At 57.5% G+C, this 21286-nt stretch overlaps 39 non-coding genes and 3 pseudogenes across 39 annotated transcripts; all 42 read left to right on the top strand.

Moving 5' to 3' along the window:
• The first annotated feature begins 166 nt into the window (after window positions 1–166).
• Window positions 167–285, top strand: LOC144541198 (5S ribosomal RNA). The gene has a single exon (XR_013506412.1). It is a non-coding gene; the product is annotated as a 5S ribosomal RNA (ribosomal RNA).
• A 392-nt stretch (window positions 286–677) lies between these two features.
• On the top strand, window positions 678–796 carry LOC144541197 (5S ribosomal RNA). The gene has a single exon (XR_013506411.1). It is a non-coding gene; the product is annotated as a 5S ribosomal RNA (ribosomal RNA).
• Window positions 797–1188: 392 nt separating this feature from the next.
• LOC144540841 (5S ribosomal RNA) lies at window positions 1189–1307 on the top strand. Its single transcript, XR_013506059.1, has one exon. It is a non-coding gene; the product is annotated as a 5S ribosomal RNA (ribosomal RNA).
• Window positions 1308–1699: 392 nt separating this feature from the next.
• On the top strand, window positions 1700–1818 carry LOC144540337 (5S ribosomal RNA). Its single transcript, XR_013505559.1, has one exon. It is a non-coding gene; the product is annotated as a 5S ribosomal RNA (ribosomal RNA).
• A 392-nt stretch (window positions 1819–2210) lies between these two features.
• On the top strand, window positions 2211–2329 carry LOC144540856 (5S ribosomal RNA). The gene has a single exon (XR_013506074.1). It is a non-coding gene; the product is annotated as a 5S ribosomal RNA (ribosomal RNA).
• Window positions 2330–2721: 392 nt separating this feature from the next.
• On the top strand, window positions 2722–2840 carry LOC144541100 (5S ribosomal RNA). Its single transcript, XR_013506315.1, has one exon. It is a non-coding gene; the product is annotated as a 5S ribosomal RNA (ribosomal RNA).
• A 392-nt stretch (window positions 2841–3232) lies between these two features.
• Window positions 3233–3351, top strand: LOC144540336 (5S ribosomal RNA). The gene has a single exon (XR_013505558.1). It is a non-coding gene; the product is annotated as a 5S ribosomal RNA (ribosomal RNA).
• Window positions 3352–3743: 392 nt separating this feature from the next.
• Window positions 3744–3862, top strand: LOC144540335 (5S ribosomal RNA). Its single transcript, XR_013505557.1, has one exon. It is a non-coding gene; the product is annotated as a 5S ribosomal RNA (ribosomal RNA).
• Window positions 3863–4254: 392 nt separating this feature from the next.
• On the top strand, window positions 4255–4373 carry LOC144540976 (5S ribosomal RNA). The gene has a single exon (XR_013506192.1). It is a non-coding gene; the product is annotated as a 5S ribosomal RNA (ribosomal RNA).
• Window positions 4374–4765: 392 nt separating this feature from the next.
• On the top strand, window positions 4766–4884 carry LOC144540334 (5S ribosomal RNA). The gene has a single exon (XR_013505556.1). It is a non-coding gene; the product is annotated as a 5S ribosomal RNA (ribosomal RNA).
• A 392-nt stretch (window positions 4885–5276) lies between these two features.
• On the top strand, window positions 5277–5395 carry LOC144540332 (5S ribosomal RNA). The gene has a single exon (XR_013505554.1). It is a non-coding gene; the product is annotated as a 5S ribosomal RNA (ribosomal RNA).
• Window positions 5396–5787: 392 nt separating this feature from the next.
• LOC144541111 (5S ribosomal RNA) lies at window positions 5788–5906 on the top strand. The gene has a single exon (XR_013506326.1). It is a non-coding gene; the product is annotated as a 5S ribosomal RNA (ribosomal RNA).
• Window positions 5907–6298: 392 nt separating this feature from the next.
• On the top strand, window positions 6299–6417 carry LOC144540859 (5S ribosomal RNA). The gene has a single exon (XR_013506077.1). It is a non-coding gene; the product is annotated as a 5S ribosomal RNA (ribosomal RNA).
• A 392-nt stretch (window positions 6418–6809) lies between these two features.
• Window positions 6810–6928, top strand: LOC144540331 (5S ribosomal RNA). The gene has a single exon (XR_013505553.1). It is a non-coding gene; the product is annotated as a 5S ribosomal RNA (ribosomal RNA).
• A 392-nt stretch (window positions 6929–7320) lies between these two features.
• On the top strand, window positions 7321–7439 carry LOC144540330 (5S ribosomal RNA). Its single transcript, XR_013505552.1, has one exon. It is a non-coding gene; the product is annotated as a 5S ribosomal RNA (ribosomal RNA).
• A 392-nt stretch (window positions 7440–7831) lies between these two features.
• On the top strand, window positions 7832–7950 carry LOC144540329 (5S ribosomal RNA). The gene has a single exon (XR_013505551.1). It is a non-coding gene; the product is annotated as a 5S ribosomal RNA (ribosomal RNA).
• Window positions 7951–8342: 392 nt separating this feature from the next.
• On the top strand, window positions 8343–8461 carry LOC144540328 (5S ribosomal RNA). Its single transcript, XR_013505550.1, has one exon. It is a non-coding gene; the product is annotated as a 5S ribosomal RNA (ribosomal RNA).
• Window positions 8462–8853: 392 nt separating this feature from the next.
• LOC144540326 (5S ribosomal RNA) lies at window positions 8854–8972 on the top strand. Its single transcript, XR_013505548.1, has one exon. It is a non-coding gene; the product is annotated as a 5S ribosomal RNA (ribosomal RNA).
• A 392-nt stretch (window positions 8973–9364) lies between these two features.
• Window positions 9365–9483, top strand: LOC144540325 (5S ribosomal RNA). The gene has a single exon (XR_013505547.1). It is a non-coding gene; the product is annotated as a 5S ribosomal RNA (ribosomal RNA).
• Window positions 9484–9875: 392 nt separating this feature from the next.
• Window positions 9876–9994, top strand: LOC144540324 (5S ribosomal RNA). Its single transcript, XR_013505546.1, has one exon. It is a non-coding gene; the product is annotated as a 5S ribosomal RNA (ribosomal RNA).
• Window positions 9995–10386: 392 nt separating this feature from the next.
• Window positions 10387–10505, top strand: LOC144540323 (5S ribosomal RNA). The gene has a single exon (XR_013505545.1). It is a non-coding gene; the product is annotated as a 5S ribosomal RNA (ribosomal RNA).
• A 392-nt stretch (window positions 10506–10897) lies between these two features.
• On the top strand, window positions 10898–11016 carry LOC144540858 (5S ribosomal RNA). Its single transcript, XR_013506076.1, has one exon. It is a non-coding gene; the product is annotated as a 5S ribosomal RNA (ribosomal RNA).
• A 392-nt stretch (window positions 11017–11408) lies between these two features.
• LOC144540322 (5S ribosomal RNA) lies at window positions 11409–11527 on the top strand. The gene has a single exon (XR_013505544.1). It is a non-coding gene; the product is annotated as a 5S ribosomal RNA (ribosomal RNA).
• A 392-nt stretch (window positions 11528–11919) lies between these two features.
• Window positions 11920–12038, top strand: LOC144540321 (5S ribosomal RNA). Its single transcript, XR_013505543.1, has one exon. It is a non-coding gene; the product is annotated as a 5S ribosomal RNA (ribosomal RNA).
• A 392-nt stretch (window positions 12039–12430) lies between these two features.
• Window positions 12431–12549, top strand: LOC144540320 (5S ribosomal RNA). Its single transcript, XR_013505542.1, has one exon. It is a non-coding gene; the product is annotated as a 5S ribosomal RNA (ribosomal RNA).
• Window positions 12550–12941: 392 nt separating this feature from the next.
• LOC144540319 (5S ribosomal RNA) lies at window positions 12942–13060 on the top strand. The gene has a single exon (XR_013505541.1). It is a non-coding gene; the product is annotated as a 5S ribosomal RNA (ribosomal RNA).
• A 392-nt stretch (window positions 13061–13452) lies between these two features.
• Window positions 13453–13571, top strand: LOC144540318 (5S ribosomal RNA). The gene has a single exon (XR_013505540.1). It is a non-coding gene; the product is annotated as a 5S ribosomal RNA (ribosomal RNA).
• Window positions 13572–13963: 392 nt separating this feature from the next.
• LOC144540317 (5S ribosomal RNA) lies at window positions 13964–14082 on the top strand. Its single transcript, XR_013505539.1, has one exon. It is a non-coding gene; the product is annotated as a 5S ribosomal RNA (ribosomal RNA).
• A 392-nt stretch (window positions 14083–14474) lies between these two features.
• On the top strand, window positions 14475–14593 carry LOC144540315 (5S ribosomal RNA). The gene has a single exon (XR_013505537.1). It is a non-coding gene; the product is annotated as a 5S ribosomal RNA (ribosomal RNA).
• Window positions 14594–14985: 392 nt separating this feature from the next.
• Window positions 14986–15094, top strand: LOC144541333 (5S ribosomal RNA; annotated as a pseudogene).
• Window positions 15095–15486: 392 nt separating this feature from the next.
• On the top strand, window positions 15487–15605 carry LOC144540314 (5S ribosomal RNA). The gene has a single exon (XR_013505536.1). It is a non-coding gene; the product is annotated as a 5S ribosomal RNA (ribosomal RNA).
• Window positions 15606–15997: 392 nt separating this feature from the next.
• Window positions 15998–16116, top strand: LOC144540313 (5S ribosomal RNA). Its single transcript, XR_013505535.1, has one exon. It is a non-coding gene; the product is annotated as a 5S ribosomal RNA (ribosomal RNA).
• Window positions 16117–16508: 392 nt separating this feature from the next.
• Window positions 16509–16617, top strand: LOC144541332 (5S ribosomal RNA; annotated as a pseudogene).
• A 392-nt stretch (window positions 16618–17009) lies between these two features.
• Window positions 17010–17128, top strand: LOC144540312 (5S ribosomal RNA). Its single transcript, XR_013505534.1, has one exon. It is a non-coding gene; the product is annotated as a 5S ribosomal RNA (ribosomal RNA).
• A 392-nt stretch (window positions 17129–17520) lies between these two features.
• On the top strand, window positions 17521–17639 carry LOC144541038 (5S ribosomal RNA). The gene has a single exon (XR_013506253.1). It is a non-coding gene; the product is annotated as a 5S ribosomal RNA (ribosomal RNA).
• A 392-nt stretch (window positions 17640–18031) lies between these two features.
• Window positions 18032–18150, top strand: LOC144540853 (5S ribosomal RNA). The gene has a single exon (XR_013506071.1). It is a non-coding gene; the product is annotated as a 5S ribosomal RNA (ribosomal RNA).
• Window positions 18151–18542: 392 nt separating this feature from the next.
• On the top strand, window positions 18543–18651 carry LOC144541355 (5S ribosomal RNA; annotated as a pseudogene).
• A 392-nt stretch (window positions 18652–19043) lies between these two features.
• LOC144540311 (5S ribosomal RNA) lies at window positions 19044–19162 on the top strand. The gene has a single exon (XR_013505533.1). It is a non-coding gene; the product is annotated as a 5S ribosomal RNA (ribosomal RNA).
• Window positions 19163–19554: 392 nt separating this feature from the next.
• Window positions 19555–19673, top strand: LOC144540310 (5S ribosomal RNA). Its single transcript, XR_013505532.1, has one exon. It is a non-coding gene; the product is annotated as a 5S ribosomal RNA (ribosomal RNA).
• A 392-nt stretch (window positions 19674–20065) lies between these two features.
• LOC144540309 (5S ribosomal RNA) lies at window positions 20066–20184 on the top strand. Its single transcript, XR_013505531.1, has one exon. It is a non-coding gene; the product is annotated as a 5S ribosomal RNA (ribosomal RNA).
• Window positions 20185–20576: 392 nt separating this feature from the next.
• On the top strand, window positions 20577–20695 carry LOC144541236 (5S ribosomal RNA). Its single transcript, XR_013506450.1, has one exon. It is a non-coding gene; the product is annotated as a 5S ribosomal RNA (ribosomal RNA).
• A 392-nt stretch (window positions 20696–21087) lies between these two features.
• On the top strand, window positions 21088–21206 carry LOC144541275 (5S ribosomal RNA). Its single transcript, XR_013506470.1, has one exon. It is a non-coding gene; the product is annotated as a 5S ribosomal RNA (ribosomal RNA).
• The last annotated feature ends 80 nt before the right edge of the window (window positions 21207–21286 follow it).

Raw genomic sequence — 21286 nt, 5'->3', positions numbered from 1 at the left:
GGAGAGAAAAGACTGCGGCCTTGCTCCCGGTGAGCACAACGGCTGAGGGCGTCAATGATAATAGAGGGCAGAGAAATAGGCCCATTTGGTGGCCGGTTTTCAAAGGGCCCTGCAGTAGGCACAGGCTAAGCCGTGTATAAAAGGCCTCCCTGCCGCCGCCTCAATTGCTTACGGCCGTACCACTCTGAACACGCCCGATCTCGTCCGATCTCGGAAGCTAAGCAGGGTCGGGCCTGGTTAGTAGTTGGATGGGAGACCGCCTGGGAATACCAGGTGCTGTAAGCTTTTTCATCTTTCTAGGCAGCAGAGGGCGCTGCTCCCTCTCCGGGGGAGACAGGGGGCCTCCAACAACAGTGCTGGCCAGCGGCAGTGCAGTCACTTTTGCAGAGGAAGTACAAGGACGACATCACGTCCCGTGTGCCAGCAACAGCTGGCTTTCCCTCGGGGAGGCTGCAAACTTATCACAGCATGCATTTGTGTCCCTGCCGTCGCTGAACAGCGCAAATGTAGGGGAGAGAAAAGACTGCGGCCTTGCTCCCGGTGAGCACAACGGCTGAGGGCGTCAATGATAATAGAGGGCAGAGAAATAGGCCCATTTGGTGGCCGGTTTTCAAAGGGCCCTGCAGTAGGCACAGGCTAAGCCGTGTATAAAAGGCCTCCCTGCCGCCGCCTCAATTGCTTACGGCCGTACCACTCTGAACACGCCCGATCTCGTCCGATCTCGGAAGCTAAGCAGGGTCGGGCCTGGTTAGTAGTTGGATGGGAGACCGCCTGGGAATACCAGGTGCTGTAAGCTTTTTCATCTTTCTAGGCAGCAGAGGGCGCTGCTCCCTCTCCGGGGGAGACAGGGGGCCTCCAACAACAGTGCTGGCCAGCGGCAGTGCAGTCACTTTTGCAGAGGAAGTACAAGGACGACATCACGTCCCGTGTGCCAGCAACAGCTGGCTTTCCCTCGGGGAGGCTGCAAACTTATCACAGCATGCATTTGTGTCCCTGCCGTCGCTGAACAGCGCAAATGTAGGGGAGAGAAAAGACTGCGGCCTTGCTCCCGGTGAGCACAACGGCTGAGGGCGTCAATGATAATAGAGGGCAGAGAAATAGGCCCATTTGGTGGCCGGTTTTCAAAGGGCCCTGCAGTAGGCACAGGCTAAGCCGTGTATAAAAGGCCTCCCTGCCGCCGCCTCAATTGCTTACGGCCATACCACTCTGAACACGCCCGATCTCGTCAGATCTCGGAAGCTAAGCAGGGTCGGGCCTGGTTAGTACTTGGATGGGAGACCGCCTGGGAATACCAGGTGCTGTAAGCTTTTTCATCTTTCTAGGCAGCAGAGGGCGCTGCTCCCTCTCCGGGGGAGACAGGGGGCCTCCAACAACAGTGCTGGCCAGCGGCAGTGCAGTCACTTTTGCAGAGGAAGTACAAGGACGACATCACGTCCCGTGTGCCAGCAACAGCTGGCTTTCCCTCGGGGAGGCTGCAAACTTATCACAGCATGCATTTGTGTCCCTGCCGTCGCTGAACAGCGCAAATGTAGGGGAGAGAAAAGACTGCGGCCTTGCTCCCGGTGAGCACAACGGCTGAGGGCGTCAATGATAATAGAGGGCAGAGAAATAGGCCCATTTGGTGGCCGGTTTTCAAAGGGCCCTGCAGTAGGCACAGGCTAAGCCGTGTATAAAAGGCCTCCCTGCCGCCGCCTCAATTGCTTACGGCCATACCACTCTGAACACGCCCGATCTCGTCCGATCTCGGAAGCTAAGCAGGGTCGGGCCTGGTTAGTACTTGGATGGGAGACCGCCTGGGAATACCAGGTGCTGTAAGCTTTTTCATCTTTCTAGGCAGCAGAGGGCGCTGCTCCCTCTCCGGGGGAGACAGGGGGCCTCCAACAACAGTGCTGGCCAGCGGCAGTGCAGTCACTTTTGCAGAGGAAGTACAAGGACGACATCACGTCCCGTGTGCCAGCAACAGCTGGCTTTCCCTGGGGGAGGCTGCAAACTTATCACAGCATGCATTTGTGTCCCTGCCGTCGCTGAACAGCGCAAATGTAGGGGAGAGAAAAGACTGCGGCCTTGCTCCCGGTGAGCACAACGGCTGAGGGCGTCAATGATAATAGAGGGCAGAGAAATAGGCCCATTTGGTGGCCGGTTTTCAAAGGGCCCTGCAGTAGGCACAGGCTAAGCCGTGTATAAAAGGCCTCCCTGCCGCCGCCTCAATTGCTTACGGCCATACCACTCTGAACACGCCCGATCTCGTCCGATCTCGGAAGCTAAGCAGGGTCGGGCCTGGTTAGTACTTAGATGGGAGACCGCCTGGGAATACCAGGTGCTGTAAGCTTTTTCATCTTTCTAGGCAGCAGAGGGCGCTGCTCCCTCTCCGGGGGAGACAGGGGGCCTCCAACAACAGTGCTGGCCAGCGGCAGTGCAGTCACTTTTGCAGAGGAAGTACAAGGACGACATCACGTCCCGTGTGCCAGCAACAGCTGGCTTTCCCTCGGGGAGGCTGCAAACTTATCACAGCATGCATTTGTGTCCCTGCCGTCGCTGAACAGCGCAAATGTAGGGGAGAGAAAAGACTGCGGCCTTGCTCCCGGTGAGCACAACGGCTGAGGGCGTCAATGATAATAGAGGGCAGAGAAATAGGCCCATTTGGTGGCCGGTTTTCAAAGGGCCCTGCAGTAGGCACAGGCTAAGCCGTGTATAAAAGGCCTCCCTGCCGCCGCCTCAATTGCTTACGGCCATACCACTCTGAACACGCCCGATCTCGTCCGATCTCAGAAGCTAAGCAGGGTCGGGCCTGGTTAGTACTTGGATGGGAGACCGCCTGGGAATACCAGGTGCTGTAAGCTTTTTCATCTTTCTAGGCAGCAGAGGGCGCTGCTCCCTCTCCGGGGGAGACAGGGGGCCTCCAACAACAGTGCTGGCCAGCGGCAGTGCAGTCACTTTTGCAGAGGAAGTACAAGGACGACATCACGTCCCGTGTGCCAGCAACAGCTGGCTTTCCCTCGGGGAGGCTGCAAACTTATCACAGCATGCATTTGTGTCCCTGCCGTCGCTGAACAGCGCAAATGTAGGGGAGAGAAAAGACTGCGGCCTTGCTCCCGGTGAGCACAACGGCTGAGGGCGTCAATGATAATAGAGGGCAGAGAAATAGTCCCATTTGGTGGCCGGTTTTCAAAGGGCCCTGCAGTAGGCACAGGCTAAGCCGTGTATAAAAGGCCTCCCTGCCGCCGCCTCAATTGCTTACGGCCATACCACTCTGAACACGCCCGATCTCGTCCGATCTCGGAAGCTAAGCAGGGTCGGGCCTGGTTAGTACTTGGATGGGAGACCGCCTGGGAATACCAGGTGCTGTAAGCTTTTTCATCTTTCTAGGCAGCAGAGGGCGCTGCTCCCTCTCCGGGGGAGACAGGGGGCCTCCAACAACAGTGCTGGCCAGCGGCAGTGCAGTCACTTTTGCAGAGGAAGTACAAGGACGACATCACGTCCCGTGTGCCAGCAACAGCTGGCTTTCCCTCGGGGAGGCTGGAAACTTATCACAGCATGCATTTGTGTCCCTGCCGTCGCTGAACAGCGCAAATGTAGGGGAGAGAAAAGACTGCGGCCTTGCTCCCGGTGAGCACAACGGCTGAGGGCGTCAATGATAATAGAGGGCAGAGAAATAGGCCCATTTGGTGGCCGGTTTTCAAAGGGCCCTGCAGTAGGCACAGGCTAAGCCGTGTATAAAAGGCCTCCCTGCCGCCGCCTCAATTGCTTACGGCCATACCACTCTGAACACGCCCGATCTCGTCCGATCTCGGAAGCTAAGCAGGGTCGGGCCTGGTTAGTACTTGGATGGGAGACCGCCTGGGAATACCAGGTGCTGTAAGCTTTTTCATCTTTCTAGGCAGCAGAGGGCGCTGCTCCCTCTCCGGGGGAGACAGGGGGCCTCCAACAACAGTGCTGGCCAGCGGCAGTGCAGTCACTTTTGCAGAGGAAGTACAAGGACGACATCACGTCCCGTGTGCCAGCAACAGCTGGCTTTCCCTCGGGGAGGCTGCAAACTTATCACAGCATGCATTTGTGTCCCTGCCGTCGCTGAACAGCGCAAATGTAGGGGAGAGAAAAGACTGCGGCCTTGCTCCCGGTGAGCACAACGGCTGAGGGCGTCAATGATAATAGAGGGCAGAGAAATAGGCCCATTTGGTGGCCGGTTTTCAAAGGGCCCTGCAGTAGGCACAGGCTAAGCCGTGTATAAAAGGCCTCCCTGCCGCCGCCTCAATTGCTTACGGCCGTACCACTCTGAACACGCCCGATCTCGTCCGATCTCGGAAGCTAAGCAGGGTCGGGCCTGGTTAGTACTTGGATGGGAGACCGCCTGGGAATACCAGGTGCTGTAAGCTTTTTCATCTTTCTAGGCAGCAGAGGGCGCTGCTCCCTCTCCGGGGGAGACAGGGGGCCTCCAACAACAGTGCTGGCCAGCGGCAGTGCAGTCACTTTTGCAGAGGAAGTACAAGGACGACATCACGTCCCGTGTGCCAGCAACAGCTGGCTTTCCCTCGGGGAGGCTGCAAACTTATCACAGCATGCATTTGTGTCCCTGCCGTCGCTGAACAGCGCAAATGTAGGGGAGAGAAAAGACTGCGGCCTTGCTCCCGGTGAGCACAACGGCTGAGGGCGTCAATGATAATAGAGGGCAGAGAAATAGGCCCATTTGGTGGCCGGTTTTCAAAGGGCCCTGCAGTAGGCACAGGCTAAGCCGTGTATAAAAGGCCTCCCTGCCGCCGCCTCAATTGCTTACGGCCATACCACTCTGAACACGCCCGATCTCGTCCGATCTCGGAAGCTAAGCAGGGTCGGGCCTGGTTAGTACTTGGATGGGAGACCGCCTGGGAATACCAGGTGCTGTAAGCTTTTTCATCTTTCTAGGCAGCAGAGGGCGCTGCTCCCTCTCCGGGGGAGACAGGGGGCCTCCAACAACAGTGCTGGCCAGCGGCAGTGCAGTCACTTTTGCAGAGGAAGTACAAGGACGACATCACGTCCCGTGTGCCAGCAACAGCTGGCTTTCCCTCGGGGAGGCTGCAAACTTATCACAGCATGCATTTGTGTCCCTGCCGTCGCTGAACAGCGCAAATGTAGGGGAGAGAAAAGACTGCGGCCTTGCTCCCGGTGAGCACAACGGCTGAGGGCGTCAATGATAATAGAGGGCAGAGAAATAGGCCCATTTGGTGGCCGGTTTTCAAAGGGCCCTGCAGTAGGCACAGGCTAAGCCGTGTATAAAAGGCCTCCCTGCCGCCGCCTCAATTGCTTACGGCCATACCACTCTGAACACGCCCGATCTCGTCCGATCTCGGAAGCTAAGCAGGGTCGGGCCTGGTTAGTACTTGGATGGGAGACCGCCTGGGAATACCAGGTGCTGTAAGCTTTTTCATCTTTCTAGGCAGCAGAGGGCGCTGCTCCCTCTCCGGGGGAGACAGGGGGCCTCCAACAACAGTGCTGGCCAGCGGCAGTGCAGTCACTTTTGCAGAGGAAGTACAAGGACGACATAACGTCCCGTGTGCCAGCAACAGCTGGCTTTCCCTCGGGGAGGCTGCAAACTTATCACAGCATGCATTTGTGTCCCTGCCGTCGCTGAACAGCGCAAATGTAGGGGAGAGAAAAGACTGCGGCCTTGCTCCCGGTGAGCACAACGGCTGAGGGCGTCAATGATAATAGAGGGCAGAGAAATAGGCCCATTTGGTGGCCGGTTTTCAAAGGGCCCTGCAGTAGGCACAGGCTAAGCCGTGTATAAAAGGCCTCCCTGCCGCCGCCTCAATTGCTTACGGCCATACCACTCTGAACACGCCCGATCTCGTCCGATCTCGGAAGCTAAGCAGGGTCGGGCCTGGTTAGTGCTTGGATGGGAGACCGCCTGGGAATACCAGGTGCTGTAAGCTTTTTCATCTTTCTAGGCAGCAGAGGGCGCTGCTCCCTCTCCGGGGGAGACAGGGGGCCTCCAACAACAGTGCTGGCCAGCGGCAGTGCAGTCACTTTTGCAGAGGAAGTACAAGGACGACATCACGTCCCGTGTGCCAGCAACAGCTGGCTTTCCCTCGGGGAGGCTGCAAACTTATCACAGCATGCATTTGTGTCCCTGCCGTCGCTGAACAGCGCAAATGTAGGGGAGAGAAAAGACTGCGGCCTTGCTCCCGGTGAGCACAACGGCTGAGGGCGTCAATGATAATAGAGGGCAGAGAAATAGGCCCATTTGGTGGCCGGTTTTCAAAAGGCCCTGCAGTAGGCACAGGCTAAGCCGTGTATAAAAGGCCTCCCTGCCGCCACCTCAATTGTTTACGGCCATACCACTCTGAACACGCCCGATCTCGTCCGATCTCGGAAGCTAAGCAGGGTCGGGCCTGGTTAGTACTTGGATGGGAGACCGCCTGGGAATACCAGGTGCTGTAAGCTTTTTCATCTTTCTAGGCAGCAGAGGGCGCTGCTCCCTCTCCGGGGGAGACAGGGGGCCTCCAACAACAGTGCTGGCCAGCGGCAGTGCAGTCACTTTTGCAGAGGAAGTACAAGGACGACATCACGTCCCGTGTGCCAGCAACAGCTGGCTTTCCCTCGGGGAGGCTGCAAACTTATCACAGCATGCATTTGTGTCCCTGCCGTCGCTGAACAGCGCAAATGTAGGGGAGAGAAAAGACTGCGGCCTTGCTCCCGGTGAGCACAACGGCTGAGGGCGTCAATGATAATAGAGGGCAGAGAAATAGGCCCATTTGGTGGCCGGTTTTCAAAGGGCCCTGCAGTAGGCACAGGCTAAGCCGTGTATAAAAGGCCTCCCTGCCGCCGCCTCAATTGCTTACGGCCATACCACTCTGAACACGCCCGATCTCGTCCGATCTCGGAAGCTAAGCAGGGTCGGGCCTGGTTAGTACTTGGATGGGAGACCGCCTGGGAATACCAGGTGCTGTAAGCTTTTTCATCTTTCTAGGCAGCAGAGGGCGCTGCTCCCTCTCCGGGGGAGACAGGGGGCCTCCAACAACAGTGCTGGCCAGCGGCAGTGCAGTCACTTTTGCAGAGGAAGTACAAGGACGACATCACGTCCCGTGTGCCAGCAACAGCTGGCTTTCCCTCGGGGAGGCTGCAAACTTATCACAGCATGCATTTGTGTCCCTGCCGTCGCTGAACAGCGCAAATGTAGGGGAGAGAAAAGACTGCGGCCTTGCTCCCGGTGAGCACAACGGCTGAGGGCGTCAATGATAATAGAGGGCAGAGAAATAGGCCCATTTGGTGGCCGGTTTTCAAAGGGCCCTGCAGTAGGCACAGGCTAAGCCGTGTATAAAAGGCCTCCCTGCCGCCGCCTCAATTGCTTACGGCCATACCACTCTGAACACGCCCGATCTCGTCCGATCTCGGAAGCTAAGCAGGGTCGGGCCTGGTTAGTACTTGGATGGGAGACCGCCTGGGAATACCAGGTGCTGTAAGCTTTTTCATCTTTCTAGGCAGCAGAGGGCGCTGCTCCCTCTCCGGGGGAGACAGGGGGCCTCCAACAACAGTGCTGGCCAGCGGCAGTGCAGTCACTTTTGCAGAGGAAGTACAAGGACGACATCACGTCCCGTGTGCCAGCAACAGCTGGCTTTCCCTCGGGGAGGCTGCAAACTTATCACAGCATGCATTTGTGTCCCTGCCGTCGCTGAACAGCGCAAATGTAGGGGAGAGAAAAGACTGCGGCCTTGCTCCCGGTGAGCACAACGGCTGAGGGCGTCAATGATAATAGAGGGCAGAGAAATAGGCCCATTTGGTGGCCGGTTTTCAAAAGGCCCTGCAGTAGGCACAGGCTAAGCCGTGTATAAAAGGCCTCCCTGCCGCCGCCTCAATTGCTTACGGCCATACCACTCTGAACACGCCCGATCTCGTCCGATCTCGGAAGCTAAGCAGGGTCGGGCCTGGTTAGTACTTGGATGGGAGACCGCCTGGGAATACCAGGTGCTGTAAGCTTTTTCATCTTTCTAGGCAGCAGAGGGCGCTGCTCCCTCTCCGGAGGAGACAGGGGGCCTCCAACAACAGTGCTGGCCAGCGGCAGTGCAGTCACTTTTGCAGAGGAAGTACAAGGACGACATCACGTCCCGTGTGCCAGCAACAGCTGGCTTTCCCTCGGGGAGGCTGCAAACTTATCACAGCATGCATTTGTGTCCCTGCCGTCGCTGAACAGCGCAAATGTAGGGGAGAGAAAAGACTGCGGCCTTGCTCCCGGTGAGCACAACGGCTGAGGGCGTCAATGATAATAGAGGGCAGAGAAATAGGCCCATTTGGTGGCCGGTTTTCAAAGGGCCCTGCAGTAGGCACAGGCTAAGCCGTGTATAAAAGGCCTCCCTGCCGCCGCCTCAATTGCTTACGGCCATACCACTCTGAACACGCCCGATCTCGTCCGATCTCGGAAGCTAAGCAGGGTCGGGCCTGGTTAGTACTTGGATGGGAGACCGCCTGGGAATACCAGGTGCTGTAAGCTTTTTCATCTTTCTAGGCAGCAGAGGGCGCTGCTCCCTCTCCGGGGGAGACAGGGGGCCTCCAACAACAGTGCTGGCCAGCGGCAGTGCAGTCACTTTTGCAGAGGAAGTACAAGGACGACATCACGTCCCGTGTGCCAGCAACAGCTGGCTTTCCCTCGGGGAGGCTGCAAACTTATCACAGCATGCATTTGTGTCCCTGCCGTCGCTGAACAGCGCAAATGTAGGGGAGAGAAAAGACTGCGGCCTTGCTCCCGGTGAGCACAACGGCTGAGGGCGTCAATGATAATAGAGGGCAGAGAAATAGGCCCATTTGGTGGCCGGTTTTCAAAGGGCCCTGCAGTAGGCACAGGCTAAGCCGTGTATAAAAGGCCTCCCTGCCGCCGCCTCAATTGCTTACGGCCATACCACTCTGAACACGCCCGATCTCGTCCGATCTCGGAAGCTAAGCAGGGTCGGGCCTGGTTAGTACTTGGATGGGAGACCGCCTGGGAATACCAGGTGCTGTAAGCTTTTTCATCTTTCTAGGCAGCAGAGGGCGCTGCTCCCTCTCCGGGGGAGACAGGGGGCCTCCAACAACAGTGCTGGCCAGCGGCAGTGCAGTCACTTTTGCAGAGGAAGTACAAGGACGACATCACGTCCCGTGTGCCAGCAACAGCTGGCTTTCCCTCGGGGAGGCTGCAAACTTATCACAGCATGCATTTGTGTCCCTGCCGTCGCTGAACAGCGCAAATGTAGGGGAGAGAAAAGACTGCGGCCTTGCTCCCGGTGAGCACAACGGCTGAGGGCGTCAATGATAATAGAGGGCAGAGAAATAGGCCCATTTGGTGGCCGGTTTTCAAAGGGCCCTGCAGTAGGCACAGGCTAAGCCGTGTATAAAAGGCCTCCCTGCCGCCGCCTCAATTGCTTACGGCCATACCACTCTGAACACGCCCGATCTCGTCCGATCTCGGAAGCTAAGCAGGGTCGGGCCTGGTTAGTACTTGGATGGGAGACCGCCTGGGAATACCAGGTGCTGTAAGCTTTTTCATCTTTCTAGGCAGCAGAGGGCGCTGCTCCCTCTCCGGGGGAGACAGGGGGCCTCCAACAACAGTGCTGGCCAGCGGCAGTGCAGTCACTTTTGCAGAGGAAGTACAAGGACGACATCACGTCCCGTGTGCCAGCAACAGCTGGCTTTCCCTCGGGGAGGCTGCAAACTTATCACAGCATGCATTTGTGTCCCTGCCGTCGCTGAACAGCGCAAATGTAGGGGAGAGAAAAGACTGCGGCCTTGCTCCCGGTGAGCACAACGGCTGAGGGCGTCAATGATAATAGAGGGCAGAGAAATAGGCCCATTTGGTGGCCGGTTTTCAAAGGGCCCTGCAGTAGGCACAGGCTAAGCCGTGTATAAAAGGCCTCCCTGCCGCCGCCTCAATTGCTTACGGCCATACCACTCTGAACACGCCCGATCTCGTCCGATCTCGGAAGCTAAGCAGGGTCGGGCCTGGTTAGTACTTGGATGGGAGACCGCCTGGGAATACCAGGTGCTGTAAGCTTTTTCATCTTTCTAGGCAGCAGAGGGCGCTGCTCCCTCTCCGGGGGAGACAGGGGGCCTCCAACAACAGTGCTGGCCAGCGGCAGTGCAGTCACTTTTGCAGAGGAAGTACAAGGACGACATCACGTCCCGTGTGCCAGCAACAGCTGGCTTTCCCTCGGGGAGGCTGCAAACTTATCACAGCATGCATTTGTGTCCCTGCCGTCGCTGAACAGCGCAAATGTAGGGGAGAGAAAAGACTGCGGCCTTGCTCCCGGTGAGCACAACGGCTGAGGGCGTCAATGATAATAGAGGGCAGAGAAATAGGCCCATTTGGTGGCCGGTTTTCAAAGGGCCCTGCAGTAGGCACAGGCTAAGCCGTGTATAAAAGGCCTCCCTGCCGCCGCCTCAATTGCTTACGGCCATACCACTCTGAACACGCCCGATCTCGTCCGATCTCGGAAGCTAAGCAGGGTCGGGCCTGGTTAGTACTTGGATGGGAGACCGCCTGGGAATACCAGGTGCTGTAAGCTTTTTCATCTTTCTAGGCAGCAGAGGGCGCTGCTCCCTCTCCGGGGGAGACAGGGGGCCTCCAACAACAGTGCTGGCCAGCGGCAGTGCAGTCACTTTTGCAGAGGAAGTACAAGGACGACATCACGTCCCGTGTGCCAGCAACAGCTGGCTTTCCCTCGGGGAGGCTGCAAACTTATCACAGCATGCATTTGTGTCCCTGCCGTCGCTGAACAGCGCAAATGTAGGGGAGAGAAAAGACTGCGGCCTTGCTCCCGGTGAGCACAACGGCTGAGGGCGTCAATGATAATAGAGGGCAGAGAAATAGGCCCATTTGGTGGCCGGTTTTCAAAAGGCCCTGCAGTAGGCACAGGCTAAGCCGTGTATAAAAGGCCTCCCTGCCGCCGCCTCAATTGTTTACGGCCATACCACTCTGAACACGCCCGATCTCGTCCGATCTCGGAAGCTAAGCAGGGTCGGGCCTGGTTAGTACTTGGATGGGAGACCGCCTGGGAATACCAGGTGCTGTAAGCTTTTTCATCTTTCTAGGCAGCAGAGGGCGCTGCTCCCTCTCCGGGGGAGACAGGGGGCCTCCAACAACAGTGCTGGCCAGCGGCAGTGCAGTCACTTTTGCAGAGGAAGTACAAGGACGACATCACGTCCCGTGTGCCAGCAACAGCTGGCTTTCCCTCGGGGAGGCTGCAAACTTATCACAGCATGCATTTGTGTCCCTGCCGTCGCTGAACAGCGCAAATGTAGGGGAGAGAAAAGACTGCGGCCTTGCTCCCGGTGAGCACAACGGCTGAGGGCGTCAATGATAATAGAGGGCAGAGAAATAGGCCCATTTGGTGGCCGGTTTTCAAAGGGCCCTGCAGTAGGCACAGGCTAAGCCGTGTATAAAAGGCCTCCCTGCCGCCGCCTCAATTGCTTACGGCCATACCACTCTGAACACGCCCGATCTCGTCCGATCTCGGAAGCTAAGCAGGGTCGGGCCTGGTTAGTACTTGGATGGGAGACCGCCTGGGAATACCAGGTGCTGTAAGCTTTTTCATCTTTCTAGGCAGCAGAGGGCGCTGCTCCCTCTCCGGGGGAGACAGGGGGCCTCCAACAACAGTGCTGGCCAGCGGCAGTGCAGTCACTTTTGCAGAGGAAGTACAAGGACGACATCACGTCCCGTGTGCCAGCAACAGCTGGCTTTCCCTCGGGGAGGCTGCAAACTTATCACAGCATGCATTTGTGTCCCTGCCGTCGCTGAACAGCGCAAATGTAGGGGAGAGAAAAGACTGCGGCCTTGCTCCCGGTGAGCACAACGGCTGAGGGCGTCAATGATAATAGAGGGCAGAGAAATAGGCCCATTTGGTGGCCGGTTTTCAAAGGGCCCTGCAGTAGGCACAGGCTAAGCCGTGTATAAAAGGCCTCCCTGCCGCCGCCTCAATTGCTTACGGCCATACCACTCTGAACACGCCCGATCTCGTCCGATCTCGGAAGCTAAGCAGGGTCGGGCCTGGTTAGTACTTGGATGGGAGACCGCCTGGGAATACCAGGTGCTGTAAGCTTTTTCATCTTTCTAGGCAGCAGAGGGCGCTGCTCCCTCTCCGGGGGAGACAGGGGGCCTCCAACAACAGTGCTGGCCAGCGGCAGTGCAGTCACTTTTGCAGAGGAAGTACAAGGACGACATCACGTCCCGTGTGCCAGCAACAGCTGGCTTTCCCTCGGGGAGGCTGCAAACTTATCACAGCATGCATTTGTGTCCCTGCCGTCGCTGAACAGCGCAAATGTAGGGGAGAGAAAAGACTGCGGCCTTGCTCCCGGTGAGCACAACGGCTGAGGGCGTCAATGATAATAGAGGGCAGAGAAATAGGCCCATTTGGTGGCCGGTTTTCAAAGGGCCCTGCAGTAGGCACAGGCTAAGCCGTGTATAAAAGGCCTCCCTGCCGCCGCCTCAATTGCTTACGGCCATACCACTCTGAACACGCCCGATCTCGTCCGATCTCGGAAGCTAAGCAGGGTCGGGCCTGGTTAGTACTTGGATGGGAGACCGCCTGGGAATACCAGGTGCTGTAAGCTTTTTCATCTTTCTAGGCAGCAGAGGGCGCTGCTCCCTCTCCGGGGGAGACAGGGGGCCTCCAACAACAGTGCTGGCCAGCGGCAGTGCAGTCACTTTTGCAGAGGAAGTACAAGGACGACATCACGTCCCGTGTGCCAGCAACAGCTGGCTTTCCCTCGGGGAGGCTGCAAACTTATCACAGCATGCATTTGTGTCCCTGCCGTCGCTGAACAGCGCAAATGTAGGGGAGAGAAAAGACTGCGGCCTTGCTCCCGGTGAGCACAACGGCTGAGGGCGTCAATGATAATAGAGGGCAGAGAAATAGGCCCATTTGGTGGCCGGTTTTCAAAGGGCCCTGCAGTAGGCACAGGCTAAGCCGTGTATAAAAGGCCTCCCTGCCGCCGCCTCAATTGCTTACGGCCATACCACTCTGAACACGCCCGATCTCGTCCGATCTCGGAAGCTAAGCAGGGTCGGGCCTGGTTAGTACTTGGATGGGAGACCGCCTGGGAATACCAGGTGCTGTAAGCTTTTTCATCTTTCTAGGCAGCAGAGGGCGCTGCTCCCTCTCCGGGGGAGACAGGGGGCCTCCAACAACAGTGCTGGCCAGCGGCAGTGCAGTCACTTTTGCAGAGGAAGTACAAGGACGACATCACGTCCCGTGTGCCAGCAACAGCTGGCTTTCCCTCGGGGAGGCTGCAAACTTATCACAGCATGCATTTGTGTCCCTGCCGTCGCTGAACAGCGCAAATGTAGGGGAGAGAAAAGACTGCGGCCTTGCTCCCGGTGAGCACAACGGCTGAGGGCGTCAATGATAATAGAGGGCAGAGAAATAGGCCCATTTGGTGGCCGGTTTTCAAAGGGCCCTGCAGTAGGCACAGGCTAAGCCGTGTATAAAAGGCCTCCCTGCCGCCGCCTCAATTGCTTACGGCCATACCACTCTGAACACGCCCGATCTCGTCCGATCTCGGAAGCTAAGCAGGGTCGGGCCTGGTTAGTACTTGGATGGGAGACCGCCTGGGAATACCAGGTGCTGTAAGCTTTTTCATCTTTCTAGGCAGCAGAGGGCGCTGCTCCCTCTCCGGGGGAGACAGGGGGCCTCCAACAACAGTGCTGGCCAGCGGCAGTGCAGTCACTTTTGCAGAGGAAGTACAAGGACGACATCACGTCCCGTGTGCCAGCAACAGCTGGCTTTCCCTCGGGGAGGCTGCAAACTTATCACAGCATGCATTTGTGTCCCTGCCGTCGCTGAACAGCGCAAATGTAGGGGAGAGAAAAGACTGCGGCCTTGCTCCCGGTGAGCACAACGGCTGAGGGCGTCAATGATAATAGAGGGCAGAGAAATAGGCCCATTTGGTGGCCGGTTTTCAAAGGGCCCTGCAGTAGGCACAGGCTAAGCCGTGTATAAAAGGCCTCCCTGCCGCCGCCTCAATTGCTTACGGCCATACCACTCTGAACACGCCCGATCTCGTCCGATCTCGGAAGCTAAGCAGGGTCGGGCCTGGTTAGTACTTGGATGGGAGACCGCCTGGGAATACCAGGTGCTGTAAGCTTTTTCATCTTTCTAGGCAGCAGAGGGCGCTGCTCCCTCTCCGGGGGAGACAGGGGGCCTCCAACAACAGTGCTGGCCAGCGGCAGTGCAGTCACTTTTGCAGAGGAAGTACAAGGACGACATCACGTCCCGTGTGCCAGCAACAGCTGGCTTTCCCTCGGGGAGGCTGCAAACTTATCACAGCATGCATTTGTGTCCCTGCCGTCGCTGAACAGCGCAAATGTAGGGGAGAGAAAAGACTGCGGCCTTGCTCCCGGTGAGCACAACGGCTGAGGGCGTCAATGATAATAGAGGGCAGAGAAATAGGCCCATTTGGTGGCCGGTTTTCAAAGGGCCCTGCAGTAGGCACAGGCTAAGCCGTGTATAAAAGGCCTCCCTGCCGCCGCCTCAATTGCTTACGGCCATACCACTCTGAACACGCCCGATCTCGTCCGATCTCGGAAGCTAAGCAGGGTCGGGCCTGGTTAGTACTTGGATGGGAGACCGCCTGGGAATACCAGGTGCTGTAAGCTTTTTCATCTTTCTAGGCAGCAGAGGGCGCTGCTCCCTCTCCGGGGGAGACAGGGGGCCTCCAACAACAGTGCTGGCCAGCGGCAGTGCAGTCACTTTTGCAGAGGAAGTACAAGGACGACATCACGTCCCGTGTGCCAGCAACAGCTGGCTTTCCCTCGGGGAGGCTGCAAACTTATCACAGCATGCATTTGTGTCCCTGCCGTCGCTGAACAGCGCAAATGTAGGGGAGAGAAAAGACTGCGGCCTTGCTCCCGGTGAGCACAACGGCTGAGGGCGTCAATGATAATAGAGGGCAGAGAAATAGGCCCATTTGGTGGCCGGTTTTCAAAGGGCCCTGCAGTAGGCACAGGCTAAGCCGTGTATAAAAGGCCTCCCTGCCGCCGCCTCAATTGCTTACGGCCATACCACTCTGAACACGTCCGATCTCGGAAGCTAAGCAGGGTCGGGCCTGGTTAGTACTTGGATGGGAGACCGCCTGGGAATACCAGGTGCTGTAAGCTTTTTCATCTTTCTAGGCAGCAGAGGGCGCTGCTCCCTCTCCGGGGGAGACAGGGGGCCTCCAACAACAGTGCTGGCCAGCGGCAGTGCAGTCACTTTTGCAGAGGAAGTACAAGGACGACATCACGTCCCGTGTGCCAGCAACAGCTGGCTTTCCCTCGGGGAGGCTGCAAACTTATCACAGCATGCATTTGTGTCCCTGCCGTCGCTGAACAGCGCAAATGTAGGGGAGAGAAAAGACTGCGGCCTTGCTCCCGGTGAGCACAACGGCTGAGGGCGTCAATGATAATAGAGGGCAGAGAAATAGGCCCATTTGGTGGCCGGTTTTCAAAGGGCCCTGCAGTAGGCACAGGCTAAGCCGTGTATAAAAGGCCTCCCTGCCGCCGCCTCAATTGCTTACGGCCATACCACTCTGAACACGCCCGATCTCGTCCGATCTCGGAAGCTAAGCAGGGTCGGGCCTGGTTAGTACTTGGATGGGAGACCGCCTGGGAATACCAGGTGCTGTAAGCTTTTTCATCTTTCTAGGCAGCAGAGGGCGCTGCTCCCTCTCCGGGGGAGACAGGGGGCCTCCAACAACAGTGCTGGCCAGCGGCAGTGCAGTCACTTTTGCAGAGGAAGTACAAGGACGACATCACGTCCCGTGTGCCAGCAACAGCTGGCTTTCCCTCGGGGAGGCTGCAAACTTATCACAGCATGCATTTGTGTCCCTGCCGTCGCTGAACAGCGCAAATGTAGGGGAGAGAAAAGACTGCGGCCTTGCTCCCGGTGAGCACAACGGCTGAGGGCGTCAATGATAATAGAGGGCAGAGAAATAGGCCCATTTGGTGGCCGGTTTTCAAAGGGCCCTGCAGTAGGCACAGGCTAAGCCGTGTATAAAAGGCCTCCCTGCCGCCGCCTCAATTGCTTACGGCCATACCACTCTGAACACGCCCGATCTCGTCCGATCTCGGAAGCTAAGCAGGGTCGGGCCTGGTTAGTACTTGGATGGGAGACCGCCTGGGAATACCAGGTGCTGTAAGCTTTTTCATCTTTCTAGGCAGCAGAGGGCGCTGCTCCCTCTCCGGGGGAGACAGGGGGCCTCCAACAACAGTGCTGGCCAGCGGCAGTGCAGTCACTTTTGCAGAGGAAGTACAAGGACGACATCACGTCCCGTGTGCCAGCAACAGCTGGCTTTCCCTCGGGGAGGCTGCAAACTTATCACAGCATGCATTTGTGTCCCTGCCGTCGCTGAACAGCGCAAATGTAGGGGAGAGAAAAGACTGCGGCCTTGCTCCCGGTGAGCACAACGGCTGAGGGCGTCAATGATAATAGAGGGCAGAGAAATAGGCCCATTTGGTGGCCGGTTTTCAAAGGGCCCTGCAGTAGGCACAGGCTAAGCCGTGTATAAAAGGCCTCCCTGCCGCCGCCTCAATTGCTTACGGCCATACCACTCTGAACACGTCCGATCTCGGAAGCTAAGCAGGGTCGGGCCTGGTTAGTACTTGGATGGGAGACCGCCTGGGAATACCAGGTGCTGTAAGCTTTTTCATCTTTCTAGGCAGCAGAGGGCGCTGCTCCCTCTCCGGGGGAGACAGGGGGCCTCCAACAACAGTGCTGGCCAGCGGCAGTGCAGTCACTTTTGCAGAGGAAGTACAAGGACGACATCACGTCCCGTGTGCCAGCAACAGCTGGCTTTCCCTCGGGGAGGCTGCAAACTTATCACAGCATGCATTTGTGTCCCTGCCGTCGCTGAACAGCGCAAATGTAGGGGAGAGAAAAGACTGCGGCCTTGCTCCCGGTGAGCACAACGGCTGAGGGCGTCAATGATAATAGAGGGCAGAGAAATAGGCCCATTTGGTGGCCGGTTTTCAAAGGGCCCTGCAGTAGGCACAGGCTAAGCCGTGTATAAAAGGCCTCCCTGCCGCCGCCTCAATTGCTTACGGCCATACCACTCTGAACACGCCCGATCTCGTCCGATCTCGGAAGCTAAGCAGGGTCGGGCCTGGTTAGTACTTGGATGGGAGACCGCCTGGGAATACCAGGTGCTGTAAGCTTTTTCATCTTTCTAGGCAGCAGAGGGCGCTGCTCCCTCTCCGGGGGAGACAGGGGGCCTCCAACAACAGTGCTGGCCAGCGGCAGTGCAGTCACTTTTGCAGAGGAAGTACAAGGACGACATCACGTCCCGTGTGCCAGCAACAGCTGGCTTTCCCTCGGGGAGGCTGCAAACTTATCACAGCATGCATTTGTGTCCCTGCCGTCGCTGAACAGCGCAAATGTAGGGGAGAGAAAAGACTGCGGCCTTGCTCCCGGTGAGCACAACGGCTGAGGGCGTCAATGATAATAGAGGGCAGAGAAATAGGCCCATTTGGTGGCCGGTTTTCAAAGGGCCCTGCAGTAGGCACAGGCTAAGCCGTGTATAAAAGGCCTCCCTGCCGCCGCCTCAATTGCTTACGGCCATACCACTCTGAACACGCCCGATCTCGTCCGATCTCGGAAGATAAGCAGGGTCGGGCCTGGTTAGTACTTGGATGGGAGACCGCCTAGGAATACCAGGTGCTGTAAGCTTTTTCATCTTTCTAGGCAGCAGAGGGCGCTGCTCCCTCTCCGGGGGAGACAGGGGGCCTCCAACAACAGTGCTGGCCAGCGGCAGTGCAGTCACTTTTGCAGAGGAAGTACAAGGACGACATCACGTCCCGTGTGCCAGCAACAGCTGGCTTTCCCTCGGGGAGGCTGCAAACTTATCACAGCATGCATTTGTGTCCCTGCCGTCGCTGAACAGCGCAAATGTAGGGGAGAGAAAAGACTGCGGCCTTGCTCCCGGTGAGCACAACGGCTGAGGGCGTCAATGATAATAGAGGGCAGAGAAATAGGCCCATTTGGTGGCCGGTTTTCAAAAGGCCCTGCAGTAGGCACAGGCTAAGCCGTGTATAAAAGGCCTCCCTGCCGCCGCCTCAATTGCTTACGGCCATACCACTCTGAACACGCCCGATCTCGTCCGATCTCGGAAGCTAAGCAGTGTCGGGCCTGGTTAGTACTTGGATGGGAGACCGCCTGGGAATACCAGGTGCTGTAAGCTTTTTCATCTTTCTAGGCAGCAGAGGGCGCTGCTCCCTCTCCGGGGGAGACAGGGGGCCTCCAACAACAGTGCTGGCCAGCGGCAGTGCAGTCACTTTTGCAGAGGAAGTACAAGGACGACATCACGTCCCGTGTGCCAGCAACAGCTGGCTTTCCCTCGGGGAGGCTGCAAACTTATCACAGCATGCATTTGTGTCCCTGCCGTCGCTGAACAGCGCAAATGTAGGGGAGAGAAAAGACTGCGGCCTTGCTCCCGGTGAGCACAACGGCTGAGGGCGTCAATGATAATAGAGGGCAGAGAAATAGGCCCATTTGGTGGCCGGTTTTCAAAGGGCCCTGCAGTAGGCACAGGCTAAGCCGTGTATAAAAGGCCTCCCTGCCGCCGCCTCAATTGCTTACGGCCATACCACTCTGAACACGCCCGATCTCGGAAGCTAAGCAGGGTCGGGCCTGGTTAGTACTTGGATTGGAGACCGCCTGGGAATACCAGGTGCTGTAAGCTTTTTCATCTTTCTAGGCAGCAGAGGGCGCTGCTCCCTCTCCGGGGGAGACAGGGGGCCTCCAACAACAGTGCTGGCCAGCGGCAGTGCAGTCACTTTTGCAGAGGAAGTACAAGGACGACATCACGTCCCGTGTGCCAGCAACAGCTGGCTTTCCCTCGGGGAGGCTGCAAACTTATCACAGCATGCATTTGTGTCCCTGCCGTCGCTGAACAGCGCAAATGTAGGGGAGAGAAAAGACTGCGGCCTTGCTCCCGGTGAGCACAACGGCTGAGGGCGTCAATGATAATAGAGGGCAGAGAAATAGGCCCATTTGGTGGCCGGTTTTCAAAGGGCCCTGCAGTAGGCACAGGCTAAGCCGTGTATAAAAGGCCTCCCTGCCGCCGCCTCAATTGCTTACGGCCATACCACTCTGAACACGCCCGATCTCGTCCGATCTCGGAAGCTAAGCAGGGTCGGGCCTGGTTAGTACTTGGATGGGAGACCGCCTGGGAATACCAGGTGCTGTAAGCTTTTTCATCTTTCTAGGCAGCAGAGGGCGCTGCTCCCTCTCCGGGGGAGACAGGGGGCCTCCAACAACAGTGCTGGCCAGCGGCAGTGCAGTCACTTTTGCAGAGGAAGTACAAGGACGACATCACGTCCCGTGTGCCAGCAACAGCTGGCTTTCCCTCGGGGAGGCTGCAAACTTATCACAGCATGCATTTGTGTCCCTGCCGTCGCTGAACAGCGCAAATGTAGGGGAGAGAAAAGACTGCGGCCTTGCTCCCGGTGAGCACAACGGCTGAGGGCGTCAATGATAATAGAGGGCAGAGAAATAGGCCCATTTGGTGGCCGGTTTTCAAAGGGCCCTGCAGTAGGCACAGGCTAAGCCGTGTATAAAAGGCCTCCCTGCCGCCGCCTCAATTGCTTACGGCCATACCACTCTGAACACGCCCGATCTCGTCCGATCTCGGAAGCTAAGCAGGGTCGGGCCTGGTTAGTACTTGGATGGGAGACCGCCTGGGAATACCAGGTGCTGTAAGCTTTTTCATCTTTCTAGGCAGCAGAGGGCGCTGCTCCCTCTCCGGGGGAGACAGGGGGCCTCCAACAACAGTGCTGGCCAGCGGCAGTGCAGTCACTTTTGCAGAGGAAGTACAAGGACGACATCACGTCCCGTGTGCCAGCAACAGCTGGCTTTCCCTCGGGGAGGCTGCAAACTTATCACAGCATGCATTTGTGTCCCTGCCGTCGCTGAACAGCGCAAATGTAGGGGAGAGAAAAGACTGCGGCCTTGCTCCCGGTGAGCACAACGGCTGAGGGCGTCAATGATAATAGAGGGCAGAGAAATAGGCCCATTTGGTGGCTGGTTTTCAAAGGGCCCTGCAGTAGGCACAGGCTAAGCCGTGTATAAAAGGCCTCCCTGCCGCCGCCTCAATTGCTTACGGCCATACCACTCTGAACACGCCCGATCTCGTCCGATCTCGGAAGCTAAGCAGGGTCGGGCCTGGTTAGTACTTGGATGGGAGACCGCCTGGGAATACCAGGTGCTGTAAGCTTTTTCATCTTTCTAGGCAGCAGAGGGCGCTGCTCCCTCTCCGGGGGAGACAGGGGGCCTCCAACAACAGTGCTGGCCAGCGGCAGTGCAGTCACTTTTGCAGAGGAAGTACAAGGACGACATCACGTCCCGTGTGCCAGCAACAGCTGGCTTTCCCTCGGGGAGGCTGCAAACTTATCACAGCATGCATTTGTGTCCCTGCCGTCGCTGAACAGCGCAAATGTAGGGGAGAGAAAAGACTGCGGCCTTGCTCCCGGTGAGCACAACGGCTGAGGGCGTCAATGATAATAGAGGGCAGAGAAATAGGCCCATTTGGTGGCCGGTTTTCAAAGGGCCCTGCAGTAGGCACAGGCTAAGCCGTGTATAAAAGGCCTCCCTGCCGCCGCCTCAATTGCTTACGGCCATACCACTCTGAACACGCCCGATCTCGTCCGATCTCGGAAGCTAAGCAGGGTCGGGCCTTGTTAGTACTTGGATGGGAGACCGCCTAGGAATACCAGGTGCTGTAAGCTTTTTCATCTTTCTAGGCAGCAGAGGGCGCTGCTCCCTCTCCGGGGGAGACAGGGGGCCTCCAACAACAGTGCTGGCCAGCGGCAGTGCAGTCACTTTTGCAGAGGAAGTACAAGGACGACATCACGTCCCGTGTGCCAGCAACAGCTGGCTTTCCCTCGGGGAGGCTGCAAACTTATCACAGCATGCATTTGTGTCCCTGCCGTCGCTGAACAGCGCAAATGTAGGGGAGAGAAAAGACTGCGGCCTTGCTCCCGGTGAGCACAACGGCTGAGGGCGTCAATGATAATAGAGGGCAGAGAAATAGGCCCATTTGGTGGCCGGTTTTCAAAGGGCCCTGCAGTAGGCACAGGCTAAGCCGTGTATAAAAGGCCTCCCTGCCGCCGCCTCAATTGCTTACGGCCATACCACTCTGAACACGCCCGATCTCGTCCGATCTCGGAAGCTAAGCAGGGTCGGGCCTGGTTAGTACTTGGATGGGTGACCGCCTGGGAATACCAGGTGCTTTTTGCTTTTTCATCTTTCTAGGCAGCAGAGGGCGCTGCTCCCTCTCCGGGGGAGACAGGGGGCCTCCAACAACAGTGCTGGCCAGC

Source organism: Centroberyx gerrardi, chromosome 10 (genome assembly GCF_048128805.1).
Source record: "Centroberyx gerrardi isolate f3 chromosome 10, fCenGer3.hap1.cur.20231027, whole genome shotgun sequence".
Lineage (NCBI taxonomy): Eukaryota > Metazoa > Chordata > Actinopteri > Beryciformes > Berycidae > Centroberyx > Centroberyx gerrardi.
Note: the sequence above shows the minus strand (reverse complement) of the source record. Positions and strands in the feature narration are given on the sequence as shown.